The sequence below is a fragment of the Drosophila elegans genome, unplaced genomic scaffold (genome assembly GCF_018152505.1).
Source record: "Drosophila elegans isolate 14027-0461.03 unplaced genomic scaffold, ASM1815250v1 contig_476, whole genome shotgun sequence".
Taxonomy (NCBI): Eukaryota; Metazoa; Arthropoda; class Insecta; order Diptera; family Drosophilidae; genus Drosophila; species Drosophila elegans.
In genome coordinates, this window is record NW_024545863.1 from 18,356,092 (window position 1) to 18,374,892 (window position 18,801).

The following is an 18,801-nucleotide window of genomic DNA, read 5'->3' on the forward strand; positions in this document are numbered from 1 at the left end:
TTCAGGGCAAACAAAGTTTAAATTGCTATTAAAGACCTTTGTGGCACAATTGCAATAATTATAATTGAGCCAATTAGAGCCGGAGTGCTCAAGGTCATCGCTAGCTCTACGCTGTCGTGGCTAAGAAACCTTGCAGCCGAAGGTTACTTCTCATTGCTGCCCTGCCCTCAACATGCAAAGTTCCCTCGATAAATCAAATAAAACCACAATATACATATACAGTTCAAAGGTCTTCATAGAAGATATTCATATTTTATTGCATTCTTTATTTAAAAACAGTGTCATACAGATATGTAACTTAAGAGTAAGCTTATTTATTTCTTATTAATATGTTTAGGGTAAAAATCAGTTTGAGAATTGGTTTGTCACACTATCACAAAAATTGCATATTTCATTTATTGTTCTCGCATTTTCTTGCATTCGGGAAGATTGTACGTTCTGGAATGTCGTACCAGATAGTGCATTTACATGCTTCAGAATGTTTCAGTGCAAATGCACTCCTGACACGCAGCCCAAAACCTTCAAAGGATGCATTGTCATTTAATCGTTTTTATTTTAAACTGAAACTGAAACAGAAACAGAAACTAAAATTATGTTGAGCACGGCGCGGCGTCGCGTATTTGTGGGGGGCAGTGTCATTGAGCAGCTATTGGACCAGTCAATGGATCTCCTGGAGGCTATTGCTGGAGGGTTGGATTCGACGATAAACCGAAAACGAAGGTAACTCCAACAAACAAACAAAGCTCAAACGCATGCAGAACAAAAGTGAAGTGGGAACGGGAACGGTAATGGAACTGGGACTGGAAATCCGAGTACAATGAACCATGAACTAAGAAACCGGCCGCAACGCTCACGAAACTGGTGATAAGCAGCCGCAGGTGCCAAGGTGCGTAGTTGATAGTGATAAGCTATAACCAACGGATCGGGGCGATATGAGTATGTAGGTGGGCCCCGAGGGGTGTGTGCACAAAGTGGGTCGATGCGGATCGCCGAGTGTCGATCGCCGATCGCCGATCGGTTATACAAGTCGTTTGTGTGTCACCACATGTCATTCGGGCTGAGTTTTTCCCATTTATGCTGCGGCCTATCAGTCAACGCCATGTAAGCTGGTTAAATCTAGGCGGAAACTGAATGAAATGCCCTCAACATCGAAACTGGAACCCATTTGCAAGGGGTCGATAAGATAAGCACGACGATTATAAACTGATTGCTCAAAAAGTAATCCAGTGCCGAATTTCTTAAGAACTTGTACCCAAGCTGACTATTTCATCAATGCAGTTCCCAATGTTTTCTAGAGCAGAGATTCATTTCTATTCCGGCAAATGGGCGCAGTTCGGCCAATGCAGCCTTCAATTTTGACTTGCTTGGCTGCTTTTTACTTGACTCTAGGTGTGGCGTATAAACACAAAATAAATCCAACAACGAGGCCAAAACATTGAGCGAGCATTGGGCCTAAACCAACAAAGGCAAGAAGTGGAGGAACCAGACCAATGCTAACAATTATTGTAGAATACAATCAAAATACATTGAATTTTGAGCGGAGCAAAACAGAACCGAAATTTCGCAATTAAAAAATCGACCGAACATGACTGCAAACACACTGCGTATACGCGATGTGTCATCTATAAGCACACATGCACATAACCGTGTGGAATATCTGACAGATAATAAACAGTCTTAGCTTGTAAAATTCATAATGTGTGTAACCATTTAGTTTTTTAATCGCGTGCCAGCGAGAGGAGTGTGTGCTTGTGTGTGTTCTAATTTCGAAAGAACAAGAGCTCGGGCAATTAAATAAATTATTGTTCATTTGTGTCGCTGTGTGTGCGTATGTGTGTGTATCGATAAATGAAAAGCTAGCTCATGAGCTTAAAAAGCGTTAACTGAATAAAGAAACAAAATGTGCTTCCATGTGCCTGTCAAATCGTTCGTATCCATGTGCGTTAAATGGGTTACATGGTCGACCTGGCAGTTGAATGAAAAAATTTCTAAAATGCCCCAAAACACCTTCTCGCCACCATTCTGACAGTCCCCACCGCGTCCCCCTCCAAGCTGCGCGCTCCTCTTTATGGCCCACTTAGTGGCTCAGTTATAATTTCATTAGGCAAATGCTGAGCATTTTTCATTAGCACTTCATGAACCAATGGCCCCTCCATTCAGCCCCCGACCCCCCGCTCTTTTTGCTGTGTTGGCCAACACGTTTACTTTTATCTGGGTCATAAAAGCTGCCACTGCCACTGCCAGCCAACGGAGTTTCGAAGAAGTTGTCGTCACCGGAAGTGACCCGAAGTGTTACCAAACTGAAATAGAGGGCCATAACGCTACTTAAATAAATTACTGTTTGACTTGGCCGAAAAGAATTGCAAGAGCCAAAAGTATAACGTGAAACATGAAGCCAGCGCTGAGGTGGAAAAAGAATTTGTGAATTATAGCCGATATTCAGTGCTACTGCTTTCCTGGTGGACTGTGGATTCTAATAATTAATTTTCACCAAGCAAATTTATACCGAGCACAAAAACAATGTCTTTCCAAAAAAGATGATTAAATAAAATCGTTTTTAAAACGAATGAATTTCTCTCTTTACATTTTACACAGCACATTTGGGTTTTAAAAGAAACTTATAAACAAAATAGGAAAACATTTAGATTTTTTAAAACTATTTTGTTAAACAGCAAAAATCTAAATAAAATGTTGCCTTATGAAATCACAGTACCACAGACAAAGAGTATCAAATGGAGAGAGCGTTCCCCCTTTTTAATTCGGTGGGTCGCATGATCAGCCACACATAACTAAAAAACACGCACGCTGACTCTGGCACTTATTATCTGCTAAATACACACTCGACTGACTCAGATACAGATACATTCATGAGGAGGAAAACGTATAGCTCGGTAAACGCGGCGTATACGTAATCACAGACGCGGAATGTTTGCTATTCGATTCTTTATCTGCAGACGGGAAACCACAACAGCCAGACAAGTCCAAAAGCGAAGGCAGCCCTTGTCTGACTGCCCAAATTTTATACAAATTGTTTGTGAATGATTTAGTTTTTGGGCGTTTTTCGTCAGTTTTTCGGGAGCGGATTATTCGCTTGGCAACAAAGCGATATGGAAATGTGACCACGATAAGCTGGAAGTAAGAAATTCCATAAACTTATCTCTCTTTCCGTCACCATTTTTACGTGGCTGCCACAGCGGCATTTATTAATAATGGAGCCCACAATTGACGCAGCTGCTAACTTATGACGAACGCTGCTGAAGCATACAAGTTTTTTGCTTTTGGTTTTATGGCAATTTAGTCTAAAATTAAAAAGAACAAAACAAACTGAGTCATGCGTTAAAGGCGTGAAACCTAATAGAAGATCATAAAGACCAGCGCTGCGTGCGAGTGAAAGAAAAAAATAGAGAAATGAAAGGTCTGGCCAAAACAAGAATCAAGTTGGGCATTATGTCTATTGAAATGTGTTGAATTGAAATATTTACTTTAAAATAATAGTTGTTTTTGGAAACTTTCATTCCAATTCAATTTTGACACCAATATAGCTGTATTCTAACAAATTTTCTTAGAAAACACATTGTTTACTTAACTTTCCAACAGCTAAATAATGCAGATACTTTGAACAACTTTCTTCGAACAACTGACGAGTGAATTCATCAAAGTTTAAACTGTTTCGCAAGGAACAACAAACGGACTGCTACTTGTCCGAAAAGCCATCGATAAAAGCGTTTCTATGAGGGCGCGTGTTTGTGTGAAGATTTGCTGGCAGGCTCAGGTTGACCCAAATCGTTATAGGCCTCAAGCAGTGTCTATATCGTATGGCAACGTGCCGTGTATTTTGCCTTCTGGGTGATGTAATAAGTGGCAGGCGAAATGACACACAAGTGTGCATTGAATTTGCAACACAAAAGGCGGCGGCGAAGGGGGTCAAAGTGGGTAATAGATGAGTTATGCGGTGGGCCATAAATTTGTCATCCGACTGCATTTAAGCCATATTTATAGAGCACTCTTCGACTAAATTCATCGGACAAACTAATAAATGTCAGAATTCTGGCAAATAAATATAGATAAATTCTATGCAGCTCTTTTTCTGTGCTTTCTCTTGTTTTTTTTTTTTTTTGTTTTTGTTTTTGGTTCATGGCATGGCAACATTTCACTTTTCATTTTACCCTGCAAAAGAACCGCCCTCCAATCCACACCCTTGCCAATCCAATGTGCACTGCATTTGGCCCGGAGCCAAAGAGAATTTTTATTTTTGGCTCCTTGGCTCAGCTCACGACTGCAGCCAGGCCATGGATGGTGCCGTGTATCCGATAGATACCAATACACTTGGGCCAGGCCAGAGCTATCTAGGTTGGCTATACTATGTATGTAAGCTGACGGCCTGACTAAAAATCAATACGCGGCGTCACGAAGCCCATCCAATTGTAATTATCGGAGGTGCCAAAAAGTCCGTTTCAAACTTATCAAACTGCAACTTGCGGGGGGTTGAATGGCTGGGGCTGACTTCCCTCCCCAATAAACTGGGTCATAACACTGACCCAATTTCGTCTTTACATAACTGCTGTAGTGCGAGTGATGGGGCGAGGGGCAGATCGACCTCCATGCGGAGTAGTTTGCAGGCTGCTGCATTGCCATCTCCCCATCTCCTCATCTCCCCACAAACGACCTTGCGGTCCGGGCTGAAGGTCGCTTTTGGTAGCCAAAAGGCAACCAAACATTTCACAATGTATAGCTATATATTTGATTCGATGAAAAATATATGAAAAATCTCAGAAATACTTAAAAGCAAATGAAAACAACACGTGATTCATTTGGGGTATTTCAAATTCCGAATAAATGCTGAATGCTAGACCTGGCTTATCAGCAAATGCTAATCGTTTTAGTCTGGTTGACTGACAAATTAGGAGTCTAAACTGATACTTTACATGCTGTCTAACTAGGCACAAAATACTAGTAGTCAATGATCCATCACAGAACGCCGCCGACAATGATGTCATAATAATATCTGTTTATTGGGATTTACGTGATGACAACTTTTGTCTGCTGCCGGCTGCTGATATCAGTTAAAGTCCAAAATCCAAATGCAAATTCAACGAAAATTTCGCGGCACTCTGGCGAATGTTTATAAAAACGTACTTAGCTATTTATAAATGCTGCTCAACGATTAACAGACTGCAAAGTCCAAAGACGAAATTTATTACTTTTAAAATAGAAAAATGTTTAATGCTGACTTGCTTGAGATGTGTTAGTTTTCGCTTTAATACTTCAAAAAGAAAATCGCTAAGGCTCATAAGTTTGTGTCTGTGAAATTTTTTTAGTAAGCTTTAAACTGGTTTTTAGATTCCCTCTTGGCATCAAATCAATCAACGTGGATTTTTGCCATGAATCACAGAAATATATTCGTATTTCTCGGGCTGAGATAAGCTGTTTCTTCATCGCTTTTTGTTCGTTATGAATTTGCACTGGCTTAGGAAATATCTGCTTTTCGATATCTGTTTGTGTTTGCACGCCTGTTTTCTGTGTCAAATGCATTTTTCAGTCATCCACCCACACGAGCGCGGGGAAAAACAACAAAAATCGACCTCATAACACCCACCTACAGGCACGCACGCACACCACTGCAGGTGAATGGCTATTCGCTTGTGGGCGTGTGTATTTTCTATGTACCGATGGCCTTATGTAAAAGTCGGTTCGTTATTTTTACACAAAATATTGCAATTTGCTGTGTTACCCCCACACTCACACACTCACACACTCACACACTAACACACTGGCCCACAGCGCGTATACGTACTGTGTTCGCATGGCGAAACCGAGCAAGGTCAAGTGGCCGAGTGTGAGTTGTTGCTCTCGGATTGCAAGTGCCTCCGATTTAATTGCCCTCGCCTGAATTTTATCTTCCCCTTTTGAAGTCGCCGAAAGCCAGACTTTAATTGAGATTTCACTTGCCCAGAGCTGAGCCCCGTTCCACTGCTCCCCTACTTGTTCAACAATTAACAAGGTCTTTGTTTTGTGCATCTTATATAAGATGAAAACGAACTGCACAGAGAGATGCAAAATTTGGGTTACAAGCAGCAACTGCAGCGATACTAAATTTAAAACCGCCGCTGCGGCGGGTGCGAGCGAGAGAAAAAGCCGCCGCCGCCGCCGCCGCCACCGCGCACACACAAGTGCTGCTGATTGTTTTAAACAAATTGCCCCGACTAGACACAAAAACTACTTAACAATGTGTGTGAGCGAACGAACGGCCATTGTTTTTTTTTTTTTTTTTTTCTGTTGTTGTTCATGCCATGCCAATTACAGGGTGTCTATCTGTTGTGCCATTGCATAATGCCCAGCGAATTGCAATTGCAATGGCAGATGTGCAGCTAACCGACTGATATTACGTATACGCCACCGAAAAAGTCTGGGCTTGGGTTTGAGTTTGGTGTGTTTTGGGGTTTCAGTTTTGGGTTTATGCAATCCGGGTTGGGTTGGTTAAGAGGAACACACTATATGGGTTGGAAAACGCAGTTAATCAGCTGTTGTGTGGATCGATCGACTGTCCGCCAGCTGTGTGCCCCTGCTACTTCCGCTCGTTGTTGCCGACTCGATGGGAAAATGAACACTGAAGCTGGCCAACGGCAATTGGCCAACAGAAACGGACGTCGGCGACTGCAGCGGCAGCGACGTCGACTGCAGCTGCGTTTTTGGCTTTTCTTTGCCTTCGCCGTTGCCGTTTGTAAAGAAAAACTGTTACAATTTTAGGCCAAACGCGACGCGAACCGATACCGTTTTGATGGCCACGTGTGTGTCTGTCTCTCGTACGGATGTGTGTGTGTGTGTGTGTGTGCGGCAAAGACGCTCTAAGGTGAAATATACTAAATGCAGGGCGGAATTTTGTATTAAATGTATTTCTGTCTCTCGCTGCAAATGCAGCTGCCACAACACACACACACACGCACACACACATAGAACGGAACGAACTTTTCATTTCGCGGCTAAAACTAAAAAGTCGAACTACTTTGGTCTAACGCTGAAGCGCAATTGTCAGCTGCTCGGCTCGTTCAAAAAAGCTAACACACTCGGCACTGGCAAGAGAGTGGGGGAGAGCCAGCTTTCGGTTAAAGCTCTCTCATCCCACACACACTCAGGCAATGACGAACAGCGGAAGCCAAGAGCTTTTGCAGTTGCACATGACGCAAACTATCTAGCTCTCTTTATCTACTACTCTCCCCCTCTCCCTCTCGAGCTATCTCTCTTGCACAGTTGCAGTTAAATGTTCAAGGTGATGTTTCCCTGTGTGCGTGTCCGTGTGTCACAGTTTTTTTTTTTTGCGAGAGAGATTCCACAATTATGCGAAATTATCGATCAAATTTTGTTCTAAGGTCAACCTTAAATTGAAAATCCCGCTGTTCCACCGCGATTGTTCCGCCTGAGGCCAACAGCTGCTATCGGAATTGTTAATCTCGTCATGCATGACCTGCAGCATTTCGTGTAATTAGTGCCCTTACTGCCTTTATAATGTTATTTCGATAAAACGAGGGCTGACACACGATCTTGTGCGATAAATGATTTAAAGTGCTCTGACAGACAGACAGACAGACGATCGGGGAATTAATATTAACAGTGCATACGAACCCTCTTAAAATTGTAAAAATTTAAATGTATATAAATGGCTGCACTGTCTCTTTTAGTAACAATGTAAGTTAGTTTATGAAGTTGATTGAATGAGAAAAACTCCATTTAATATAATGTTAGCTTAGAAAAATGATTTTGTCTGGGAGGATTTGCAATAAGAAAAACTGAGACTCCTAAAAGAAAATCAATCTCTAATAAATGTGAACGGTCTAATCTAATAAAATTTTAAAGGTTTGTTTTTATTAATACTATGTATTTAACTATACCTTATTAAAGACATAATGCTGACCTTGACTCTATCAAAAAATCTTCTAAATATAAAATTGCAGGTCACACAAAATATCTATCAAAAAATAACAAAAGCTCATTGGTTTTAATAAATCATTTTGATAGCTCAATCATAGTCGCCTATAGATTAATGATTTAATTTGTTGGCCATAAACTTGTTGTTTCCGATGAAAAAAAACTTAGGCTTGAGTTCTATATCCCTCGATTGCGTAAGTCACAAGCGCTTAGCCATTGTCTATTATTTGAGAGCGAGTTTTTATTGAATTTGATGGCGTTTTATATGCGAGCACTTCAATCGCAGCTAATTGCTAATTTCATCATAAAACTTGCCCATGAGGTCACCGAGAATGCACACTGTGCCGATGACTGTGTCTTTAATTACTATCCAGATAATTGTTTGGCTAACCCCGGTGGAAAACCGATTTTACACTGCCATTTGACCAAAAAAAATCATGGCAGTGACAGAACCCAGTGATTGCATAAAACACAGGGGAAAGCAAAAAGACTCTTAAATGCACACGTACCAAACTATACATATACCCGTAAAACACGGGGGAGAAACGAAAAATTCGCTCGGGCAGAAAATCAATTTCGTTTTCCTTGACCTCAGGGTAAAGAGAACTACGAAAGACAAAGGGGAGTGTCGACAAAGGATAATTGACGGTCATTTGAAATGCAAAAGTGACAAAAGTGGCTGCAGCCGCGAGCAGGCAAATGTCGAAATAATGTCACCAAGTTGCCTTTGCACAGCTGCACTTCGGATCAAGAACTGTTGGCAAATTCGCATTGCATCGCATCGCCAGTGTTTGAGCCAAAAAGCCGAAGCGAAACGAAAATAGAAAATACCAATGGCTTTCGTTTTGCGGCAAGTGCACGCGACTGGGTGAAAACAACAAAAAATGGGCGAAAATAAATCTATATATATATATAAATCGCAAACAAAATCAATTTGCAGCATGAACATCTTTTTAATTGTTTCTGCCAGCGATTTCTAAAACTGATTGGACCGCTCCTCGCTGAAATTTCACTCATTTCTACGGACGGTTTGCTTTTTGTGCGGGGCATAATAAATGGTTTAAAGAGTTTTCAGAGCGTTGCATTCGATGCGCCCATCATCGCACCTCAAATCCCCACACCAATCCGCCCCCATGTGCATGTGGTAAGTGGGGGTAAATAATACATTCAAATCGAAAAGAAATTCGGAGCAAGCGGAAAACCAAAAGCGAAATTATAATTATTTTGAATGTGTAACAAGAAAATGCTGAGTATAATAATCATATGCAATTTTTGTCTTCTCACTGATTATTTTCTTAAACGATTCTTAAGTCTTAAGATTATTTTATTCAAATTCCAATTTATCTCTTTTCATTGTTTTTTTTTTTATTTTTTTTTTTTTGGGGAAAAATGAATACTTGGTTGAAACGAACTGAAGCTTATGGCTAAGAGAACATCTTTTTAGTATGGCAAAATTAGGTTTATAACGGAAAGTACGAAACAATTAAACGAAATGAAAATTATTGATAAATTGGACTTGCAAAACAAATGGTATTATCCAGAGCAGTAAACTGGTAGATTTGACGAGGCACTTACCGCATACTGAAGGTAGGAGCTATCCTGGACCTGGAGGTATCTGGAGCTGCAAGGATGCCAAACGGCCACTGGATACCACCAGCTGTGTTCACTTGCTGCAGTTTATTCAAAGCGAGCACAGGGTGTATCCCAATGGCAGTTGCATATGGAAATTCAGCTTTTCGCGGAAAGCTCAGCAAGTACACAAACCACTTTTATCGCTCTGCTTCAAGCTACAGATGAAGTTTCCACAATGTTTTTTATTCAGCTGCACTTTTTTTACATACGTTTTTCAGTTAAATCACATTTACGCACACTTATTTGTTTATCACTTCAATGTATTAAGTTGTGAGATATGTTGAAAATAAATTTGATATTTCCACACAGTCCTAATTGATATATTCTTGCTCTAACGCATCCCTTTCAAATTTGTGAAATATTTAAAATATTAGTTTTAAAATTATTACCTCTTTTCAAGTCAGTTACTAAAACCGCTTATAATAGTTTTTTTTAATTTTCTGTAACCAATGTACTTTAATTTTAATATTCATTTCCAGATGTTGATATTGATAAAGTAATATATTTAAAATTATTTATAATGAATCTTTAACAATTAAATCAATAATGAATTTTTAATTCCTTTACTAACAATTGAATTTCATTGGTTTCTGATACTTAGAGACTTTTGATGTGATACAAGATATAACTACGGCCCTCCTCATAGACTCTCCATAAATTGTAGAGGATATATAATAAACAATTAATTAAAACTTGGTTTCTAGCCCTTATTAATTGATTTCTGATTTATTTTAGTCCGAAACCTATTTTCGCAAGTTATTTTATTTAATCACTTTATCTAAAAACTCTTGTACTATTTCAACTGTTCACTATTTCTTGGTCTTTTCTTGATATTTAATTTATTGCACTTTTGCCATCTGTGACCTGTGTCCAAAACTTTCCGTTGGCCAAACTGGACCTTTTCTGGGGGATAACCGAAGTGCTTTTGGCTTGCATCTCGTCTCCTTGGATTCGGCTCCAACAGCTGCCAGCCGACTTGTGGGTTGTTCCACATAAACGAGTATATATGTATATCCATATTCCCGATCCCCTCAATATGGGCGTGTGTATCCGAATGCTGCCCACGCGTATTGCTGCATGGGTGTGGAAAGGTCAAGGTGCAAGACAACAAGAACGAGTGTTGCACATGCCCAAAGTGTGAGTTGGTATTGTATGTACATACAAGTACATACATACATATGTCTGTGTGGAGGAGAGTTCGGTTCGTGTCGTACTCAGCTGCTTAATTATTCAAATTTAATTGCCATATGCTGGCGTGCGTCACTTGAGTTCTATGTAAGTACATACATACATACACAAAACACCAACCATATTGTTTGAATTTTTCTCCTATTTTGGGCTGTGCTAATCAATTCTCCACACCTGATTTTGCTATTAAGGGCGACGCGCCTTTAAAATGAACTTGGGAAGAACAAAACACACACCAACAAGCACTCGCACACACCGATACCGACACTGAACAGGATACGGGATACAGGATACAGGATACAGGGGATAACTAGGCGTATGCGTGATGCTGACCTCATCGGTCGCCCGCTCGTCACCGAATAAACTTGGCCAACAGGGAAGCTGCAGCTGGGCTCGCACAGGTGGAGGTCACTTCCCCTCCTCCACTGCCTGATTTTACCGCCTTTCACCCCGCTTTTCGTCCGATTTTCTCCCATATCCTCCTATCCCCTTAGGTATGCAACAGTATGTGACTACACAACAACAAAACAGCAAACAGTTGGCCGACGCTGGCAGCGACGTCGACTGCGCTGCTTTAAGCCGCCCACGCAAAAGCTCCTCTCTGACACACTCACACTCTCGCAAAAGAGCAAACGCTATGAGAGCGAAGCTAGTACTCTGCTCTGATTTTGTTTTTGTTTAACTTAATCAATGGCAAACAGCTCCTCATACAAAACACATACCTGCTGCGTCTCTCTTTCTGTTTCTCTCGATTTTTGCCGGCAGTAAAGAGTTTTCAAGTTCAAGTCTCTGAGTGAGAGCGCATGTCTGCTGTATATAGGCCGCCTCGCTTGCACACCAACACACGCACGTTCAGTTGCATTTCGATTGTTGTTCCGCCTTTTCGCTTTTTGCTGTCGTCATGCAAAAATCAACGAAATCTCCCACCCCCTTTTCGACCGAGTGGGATGTGGGTGGGTGAATTTAGAGGGCGGGTCAGTCAAATCCTTTCGACTTAGCGCTGCTCAGCTGAACTGAACTGTCGCTAATTAAATTTCCATGCTGACGCAGCTCACCACCCTAAAAATAAACAAACAAAGAGATTTTTGTTTAGAGCACCATCGATAAAATGCAGGCTAACATTATCGATTCCGCAGCATTTGCGCGCTGGCCATTGGTCCGTCTATAAACAAACATTTTGAAAGCAAAAAAATTTGCCATTCGTTTGCACATTTTATGAGGGCGCAATTTTCGAAGGAATTTGCACACACCACACTGAGAAATACTCTAAGGCGAATCCCAGACAATAGACATACATATGTGCATATGTACTGTATTTCTTATAATTTTAATTTTGTTAATTTAAATAGACAACATTATACGAAGTTTCCTTTTAAAAGCACACAATGATGGTTCAAAAACGATGTAAAATAAAAATAGTATTATATCATATGTACTGAAATTGCTATTTGGGTTCTAATATCCTGTTTACTTCGTATCACAAAGAGAACAATATCTGCTGTATTATACCGTTTATTTTCTTTGATATAGCCTATACCTCTCTCAGATATTCGTGTTTATAAAAGGTGGATTTGTATAGATTTGAATTTAAGTATTGATTAAAAAAAAAAAAATTTTAAAAGAAAAAAAGAAAAAATCAAAATTAAATATAGTCTTTCCAATTCTCCACCTAACAATATTTTTTTCCGTCACTTTTCTATTTCCAAACCATTGTGCATAAGTCAGGGAGAAAAATAGAATTTTATTTTCTAGGTTCGCCTGTCACCGTTTCCCGCCTTTATCACTGCCCACTCAAGGTCTTCTCGAGTGCATTGCACATTACATGTGGTATATTGCAATGCTGGTGCAACGAACTCACCGCTATGCAAAATGGAATTTAGTTTAATGTGTTTTTTATGTGTTCCGGCTATGGGTGTAGCCGGAATTAGTTTCAATGAGGGAAAAATAATTATAAAATACATTTCTGAGGGTCAAAAATATCCCAATACTTTTCAGTTGCTCATTTGTAGTATTAAGCATTGCTATTATTGTGGCTTACTATTCCAGGAGCTCAATAGCTTAATGGGAAACTAATTTTTCGATTGATTCAATATTTAAAACTTAATAACAAGTTTTCGTAATTGATAATGTAGTGCGCACAAATTTTTTATGGAAATAGGAATGCGTTAATATGTTCCCTGTTTCCAGTGAAACATTTTCAACGGTGTATGGAATCGATTTCGATGTTTGGGGATCGATGTTCCAGCTTTTTGCTGTGTTTGCTGTTGAGCTACGAGTCCATTAAGTAAGAACAAGCTGGCGATTAATTAAATGGCCAACAGAAATTCTCGTTTTGCTTTGGCAGGTAGTCAGACAGGTCGAAGGGGGTGGGTGGAGAATGGGAAGGTGGAGGGTGATTGCAGTCGCCACTCAGCGTAATCATCAACATCAATTCAATTAAAGCTCCATGGGTGTAGTAGGGTGTGTGCGTGTGTGTGAGCAAAAGATAATAAAACTGAAAGGCAAAACGCATAGAGCAATAATAAGTGCGAATAAGTGTAGCAAAGCGAGCGGCAAAAATCAACTTTATCAGGTGCACAGACAAAAAAAACACTTGAATCGATATTTTGGACACTTGGATAAAAAAGCTACAGCTTAAACCATTTTCATTTGGTAACAAAAAGCAGAGCTTGCATGCTACTGTTGCCTAATAAATAAAAAATACTACTCTCCCCGATTATTATGGTAGGTTTTGAAGTGCAAGTAAAATAAATCAAATGATCAACAGTTCGTATGAGTAATAGATTTTTCTTAAAAATCTGGTATTTACCAAAGAGCACAGTATATACGGATGACTTTGTAATTGTATATAAACATTATACATTTTTAAGTACATAGTTTTTAGCAAAAAATAGAATACTGGCACCAAATTAACCATCGTATCATATCTACATATGTACATATAAATTTTTCTTTCTATAGCGGCCGAGGCTTCACTGCGTAAGTGAGAGAGAGCGAGTTATGTTTGCTCGCGTTTTATGCCTTTGCCAGCGAATGTTTGTTGCCGCCACTTTTTGTTTTACTGTTTCGCCTTTTCTTTCTTTGTGTTTGGTGCTTCGCTTCTGCTTTTTACTCATTGCTTTTTGTGATGCCTTTGCTTCCTCTTTGTTTGCCGCTGCACGTGTAGGCGTCTCTTTCTCGCATTGAAACGTGCAAAACTGGTTTGCCACACGGCTACACACATACAAGCGGGTACAGCACAGCACTAGGGTAACTACGTATTGCCAGCTCGTTCGCACTCACGCCTCGAGTACTGTATGTACAACTAGTATCTTAACCTTGAACTTGAAACACACACACACGCATACAGAAGCGTAGATGAGAGAGCGACACACTGAACGAAAAACAAGCACGCGATGCCGACGTCGACAGAGCTTTTTCGCTCTAGCCATGTGTTTGTACGTCGCTCTCTCTTTGCCCATTTCGAATTGCAGCTTACGCGATGCATACGTAATATGGCGAACACCTGGGCCGAGTCATCTTTCTCTATTTAGACAGTCTCAGTACCGCCCCAAAAAACTTTTCCCCCACCCCTCCACCAACATCCCCAAATCCATCTATATCGCCACCCTAACACAGTTTCAAATGACGCCACTGGGCAATTAAAGGGGTGCACTGGGAAAAATCATGTCATAAACAACAAATAAGGGTAATCCTTAAAGATACTACCGCTATTAGGACTCTTATTTTTTAAAAAATGTTTGCCACAAAATGGTTGGTATCCATTTTAATTTTTATGTTTTTGTTATCTAAAACTTTTGACATTTTAAATGCTTAAAAAACTGAACAGTAATGTAAATAAATTACGTATACTTAATGTTAAAATTAAATTTGCCCTATACTTTATTATAATAGTTTGTACTATTAAGAAAAATTAAGGAAGTTTATTTAATCCAAAACTAAATTTTCACTAAAGAAACTTTTTTAGTAACAATACGAACAATTTGTCAGATTTGAAAAATTAAGATCAAAAACATAAGGTTAGGAAAAAGATTGTTGGAGGGCACTTGTCTTTTAAAATTGTAGGAACTATATTTTGACCTTTCTAGGAAATGCACACATTTATTTGCTGTGTAACCGTGAAGATGACTTTTCCTGCCCAGCCCCATCCTCGCTTCCGTAATTCCGTAATGAGTGTGGGTTGTGCGGAGATGGGGCGAGTGTTACGTAAACGAATTTCGAAATCCCATTTACCCACACGTACATATGCAGATGCACACATCGATGTGCTGCTCGTATATTGTGCCAACAAAAGCGGCACGCAAAGCTAAACTCGAGTCAAGTTCAGATACAAAAATATCCTATTGTGTAGGTTGTGCTGTGGCTTTCCACAGGGGGCGGTGGCCGCCGGGAAATCGCACTTGGATCTTGATTGACTGCATCACATAGCAGTATTTCGAGTGCTGCCTTACTGGGCGAACTGCAGTTTACAATTTCACAGAATTGTTTACCGCACTCGACCGATCGTGTGTCAGTAGATAATCTGAGTCACAAATATACGTACTGCATATGTACATACATCAGTTGGGAATATAATAGAATGCTGAGGCGCTGATCTGCTGATGACACGTGATGCAATCGAAAATCAGCGGGCTGACATGCTGGCCATAAAACTACAGAGTGTTCTGCTATTGCTAAGCAATTCTGTAAACCGTTTTAGTAATAAACACAATTTTATTGGCCCATTAGATTGGCGGACACAATTAAGCGTTAAATAAAGAACTTGATTGTCGATCTTTTAACCTATTTCTTAGAACAAAGAGGACCTTTGACCTTTTCAACTATTTTATCAAAGAACATTTGAGTAAGAAGTTTGTTATGTTTTACGTATCTATACTTATTTAAATTTAATAGGAGATGCAAACGTGAATTACGAACTATGCATGTTATTTAATGCAAAAGATTCTAAGAGTATTTAGCTTGTCTGTGATATGATGTGAAAAGTAACTTATGTTTCAAACTTGAACATATTTTTGAAATCCCAAATTCAAAGCCAATTTCGTTGATTCGCACTCTAACTAGCGACAATGGTCAGGAAATTAGTTTCTAATTGTTGGTGCGGAGTGAAGTCATAAACAAGTGAGTGAAGCTGACAAACAAAATGGCAACACACAAATAAAGCCATCATCATTTCGCACAAAGTTCCTGAGAATCATAATTCCCTTTGGCCAAATTCCGAATGTTTCGCTCGTTTCGTTTTGTTTTCCTTTGACTTGCATACAAACGGAACTGTTTATAAGCTTTTTCGCATTTGTTTTGTTTATTTTCGTTGCTGTTGTGGCTTTTTTCGCGATTATGTATTTTTTCTTTGGTTGGCTTAATTCGTGTTGTTTATGTTATAAATAAATTTTGATATTTCTGCAAATTCCGGGCAAGGAAAACAAATAATTGGGAGAGATGGCCAACATTGAGTGCCGTTGTATGTGGAAAAGAGAGAACACTATTTCAGTAGACAGTGGCGCTTGATTGGTTTTATAAAGGGCCATAAGACATACAAATTGTTTGCTTTAATAATTTTTTTATATTGTATTACATTTTAAAAAGGATTTGATATATTGATGGTTTTACAACGGACTTTTCGTATAGTAATTTCAGATAAGAAGAGTTCGGTTGAATAGCTTCTATAAGATAATATATCAACTAGTTATTTATCAAAAGAGGAAACTGAAATTATTTTGAAGCAATATAAGTGTCTTAAGGAATTTTAGCCCTCAAAAATACTCCTCCCCCTTTTGGCGCGCCTCTTGTTGTAAAACTTAGCTTTTAGCAATTGTTGACTGTATTTTCCGCAATCACAAAAAACAGTGAGCGAAAGGGAGGCGGCGAGGGTGGCGGATTGCCTTTGATGACGCCGTCGAAAAATTGTTAACTACGACGCAATTCAGTTTACTCACATTCTGTGTTTTCTGCCACATTTCTTTTTTGTTCGTGTTTGCTGATACTTTTCATGTTTTATATGCACTTTGTTGGTTTTCCGGGCGGTGGGACGCCGAATTTTCCGGCAGGACACTTTTGGCCAGAGCCCTTAGTCCTTGGGCAAAAACTGTTTTATTCTCTGGATATTTTTTAAAAGTTTTTTTTTTTTGTTTATTATTTAATTATTTATTTATTAGCTTGGTGAGAAAAGGCAAATGCGATCGGTTGAAGGTGCCGCTGTTCAATGTCGCCGCTTTTTCGTCTGCCATGGAAAGTTCTCGCCTCTGTCGCAGCGCAGCCGTTGTCGCTGCCTCGGCCGGCGTCTACGTCGACGTCGACAGAGTTTCTATCTTCTAGCGAACACTCTCTCTTTCGCTCGCGCTCTCTTTCGTCAAGTTTTTCGATTCTTCCTGTTCCTGTTTCTTGGGCCTGCTTTTGGGCAGTCTTCCACTTTTGCCCTACTGCCCCACACACCTCTCAAAAACCCGAAAAGCACATGTGACGAGACTTGACTCTCTCCGTGATGGCCTTCAAACTGGCTCTCTCGCTGGTCGCTCTCTCTACTCTCTCTGCCATTCTTTCATTCATTATTCTCCTCCCCATTCTCATCCCTAAAATGTGTGCTTGCAACTCACTTTTGCTTTTTGCGGATTCCTGTTTTTATTGCGATGCTTTTTTTTCTAGTCGAAGCTAAACAAAACAAAAAGCTGAAAAACAATTTTAAGGGTCCGGTGGGGTTAACGAGATCCTCATCCCTTGATCCCAACGAAAAGCTCTGCGGAGCTTTGAGAGCTCGAGCAAGGAATACATAGACGTTTTCAATTAGGTTTTGACTATTTCAATAATTTAAATTTTTAAGAGTAGGAAGGATTATAAATAAAATGTAATCCAAAATGAAATTGGTTCTTTATTTTTACTCTTTATGGTCTATAAAAGTAGTAAGTGGCCTTGAAAGTTTTAATTTCGACTTGAATATAAGCTACAAAATAATTTTGCTAAATTTTTAGTATTTTTTATAAGAATATTTTTTATAAGAATATGACTTAAATGTTCGGTACAAATACAATAATGCTACTCACCTCTTAAAATCTTTGTTGATTTTATGTTCTTCTGCCAAAGAATTTTTATTTTTAATTGTATTTTCACAAATAATATTCCAATTTCCTTTTTTTAATATTCTATCATTTTCATGTAATAAGAACTCACTGGTTTGGGGCACGTATTTAAAATAGTTGTGAAATGCACTTGCATTTTGAAATCCATTTCTCTCTTTCTCTTTCTTCCGTTCTTTATTTCCGTGATTCCGGAGCGCACTATAGAATGCAGGTTAAATGATTTTAATTATTTTGGGCAAGGAATAATTTATATTTATTTTGGCTTGAGTATTTTTTTTTTTAATTTGACAAGCACTTGTAGTAGAATTGAACACAATTAATTTGCAATTATTTTGCATTGTTGTTTGCTTTCGTATTGTGATTGGGTTGGTTCTGACAAATTCAATTTAGCTGTTGATGTCATTTGCGTGTCTAATTTGTAACAAATAAAAGGGGAATTGTTTGTTGGCTTTTTTGTGGTATTAAAGTACTTTTTGTTGTGCTTAGAATTCTTCTGGTTCCGATTGGAGATTTGCTGGGAATGGAGCGTTGTTGGCAGCTCGCCTGCCGCACTTTCAATGCCAACGCGCAGCCCAGCAGAAAATGGCAGAGCCGTCGTCGTCGTTTGCTAAAAAGCCCGAAAGCTTCCGATGCGAAGAGAGGAGAGAAGAAACGAGCCAGTGTGGAGGGGAGCGGATGAGGGGCAAGAGAAGAAAGGGGGGGTCCAGAAGACAGCTATGGCTATGTGGCGAAAGGAACCGAGCGTCCTGCTGTCAGAAAAAAACATGTACATATAACATATAGCATTTAAAAAAGGAACACTGGCAAGCCCAGCTCAAGTTCAAGGATGTTATGTAATAGAGCGAGGAGAGAGTGTAAGTGCAAGCCAGTAAGCAGCTCTCTCGCAGTAACACACACGTGCATCATCTGATCCCCTTTCGCTTTCTCGCTCGCCCTCGCTATCGCCATCTCCCTCTGGCCCGTTCTTTTCTCCTCCTCCCTCCCTCTC

The 18,801-nt window shown here is 39.7% G+C and overlaps 1 long non-coding RNA gene across 3 annotated transcripts; it reads right to left on the reverse strand.

Moving 5' to 3' along the window:
* Positions 1-217: 217 nt before the first annotated feature.
* On the reverse strand, positions 218-18,410 carry LOC108135099. 3 transcript variants are annotated; one of them, XR_005977630.1, is made up of 3 exons: positions 18,284-18,397; positions 17,778-18,011; positions 218-11,802 (listed from the first exon to the last, which is right to left on the reverse strand). It is a non-coding gene; the product is annotated as an uncharacterized LOC108135099 (long non-coding RNA). The 3 variants fall into 3 exon arrangements; XR_005977629.1 differs by having other exon boundaries at positions 17,778-18,410; XR_001773877.2 differs by lacking the exons at positions 17,778-18,011; positions 18,284-18,397 and adding an exon at positions 16,677-16,943.
* Positions 18,411-18,801: the final 391 nt, after the last annotated feature.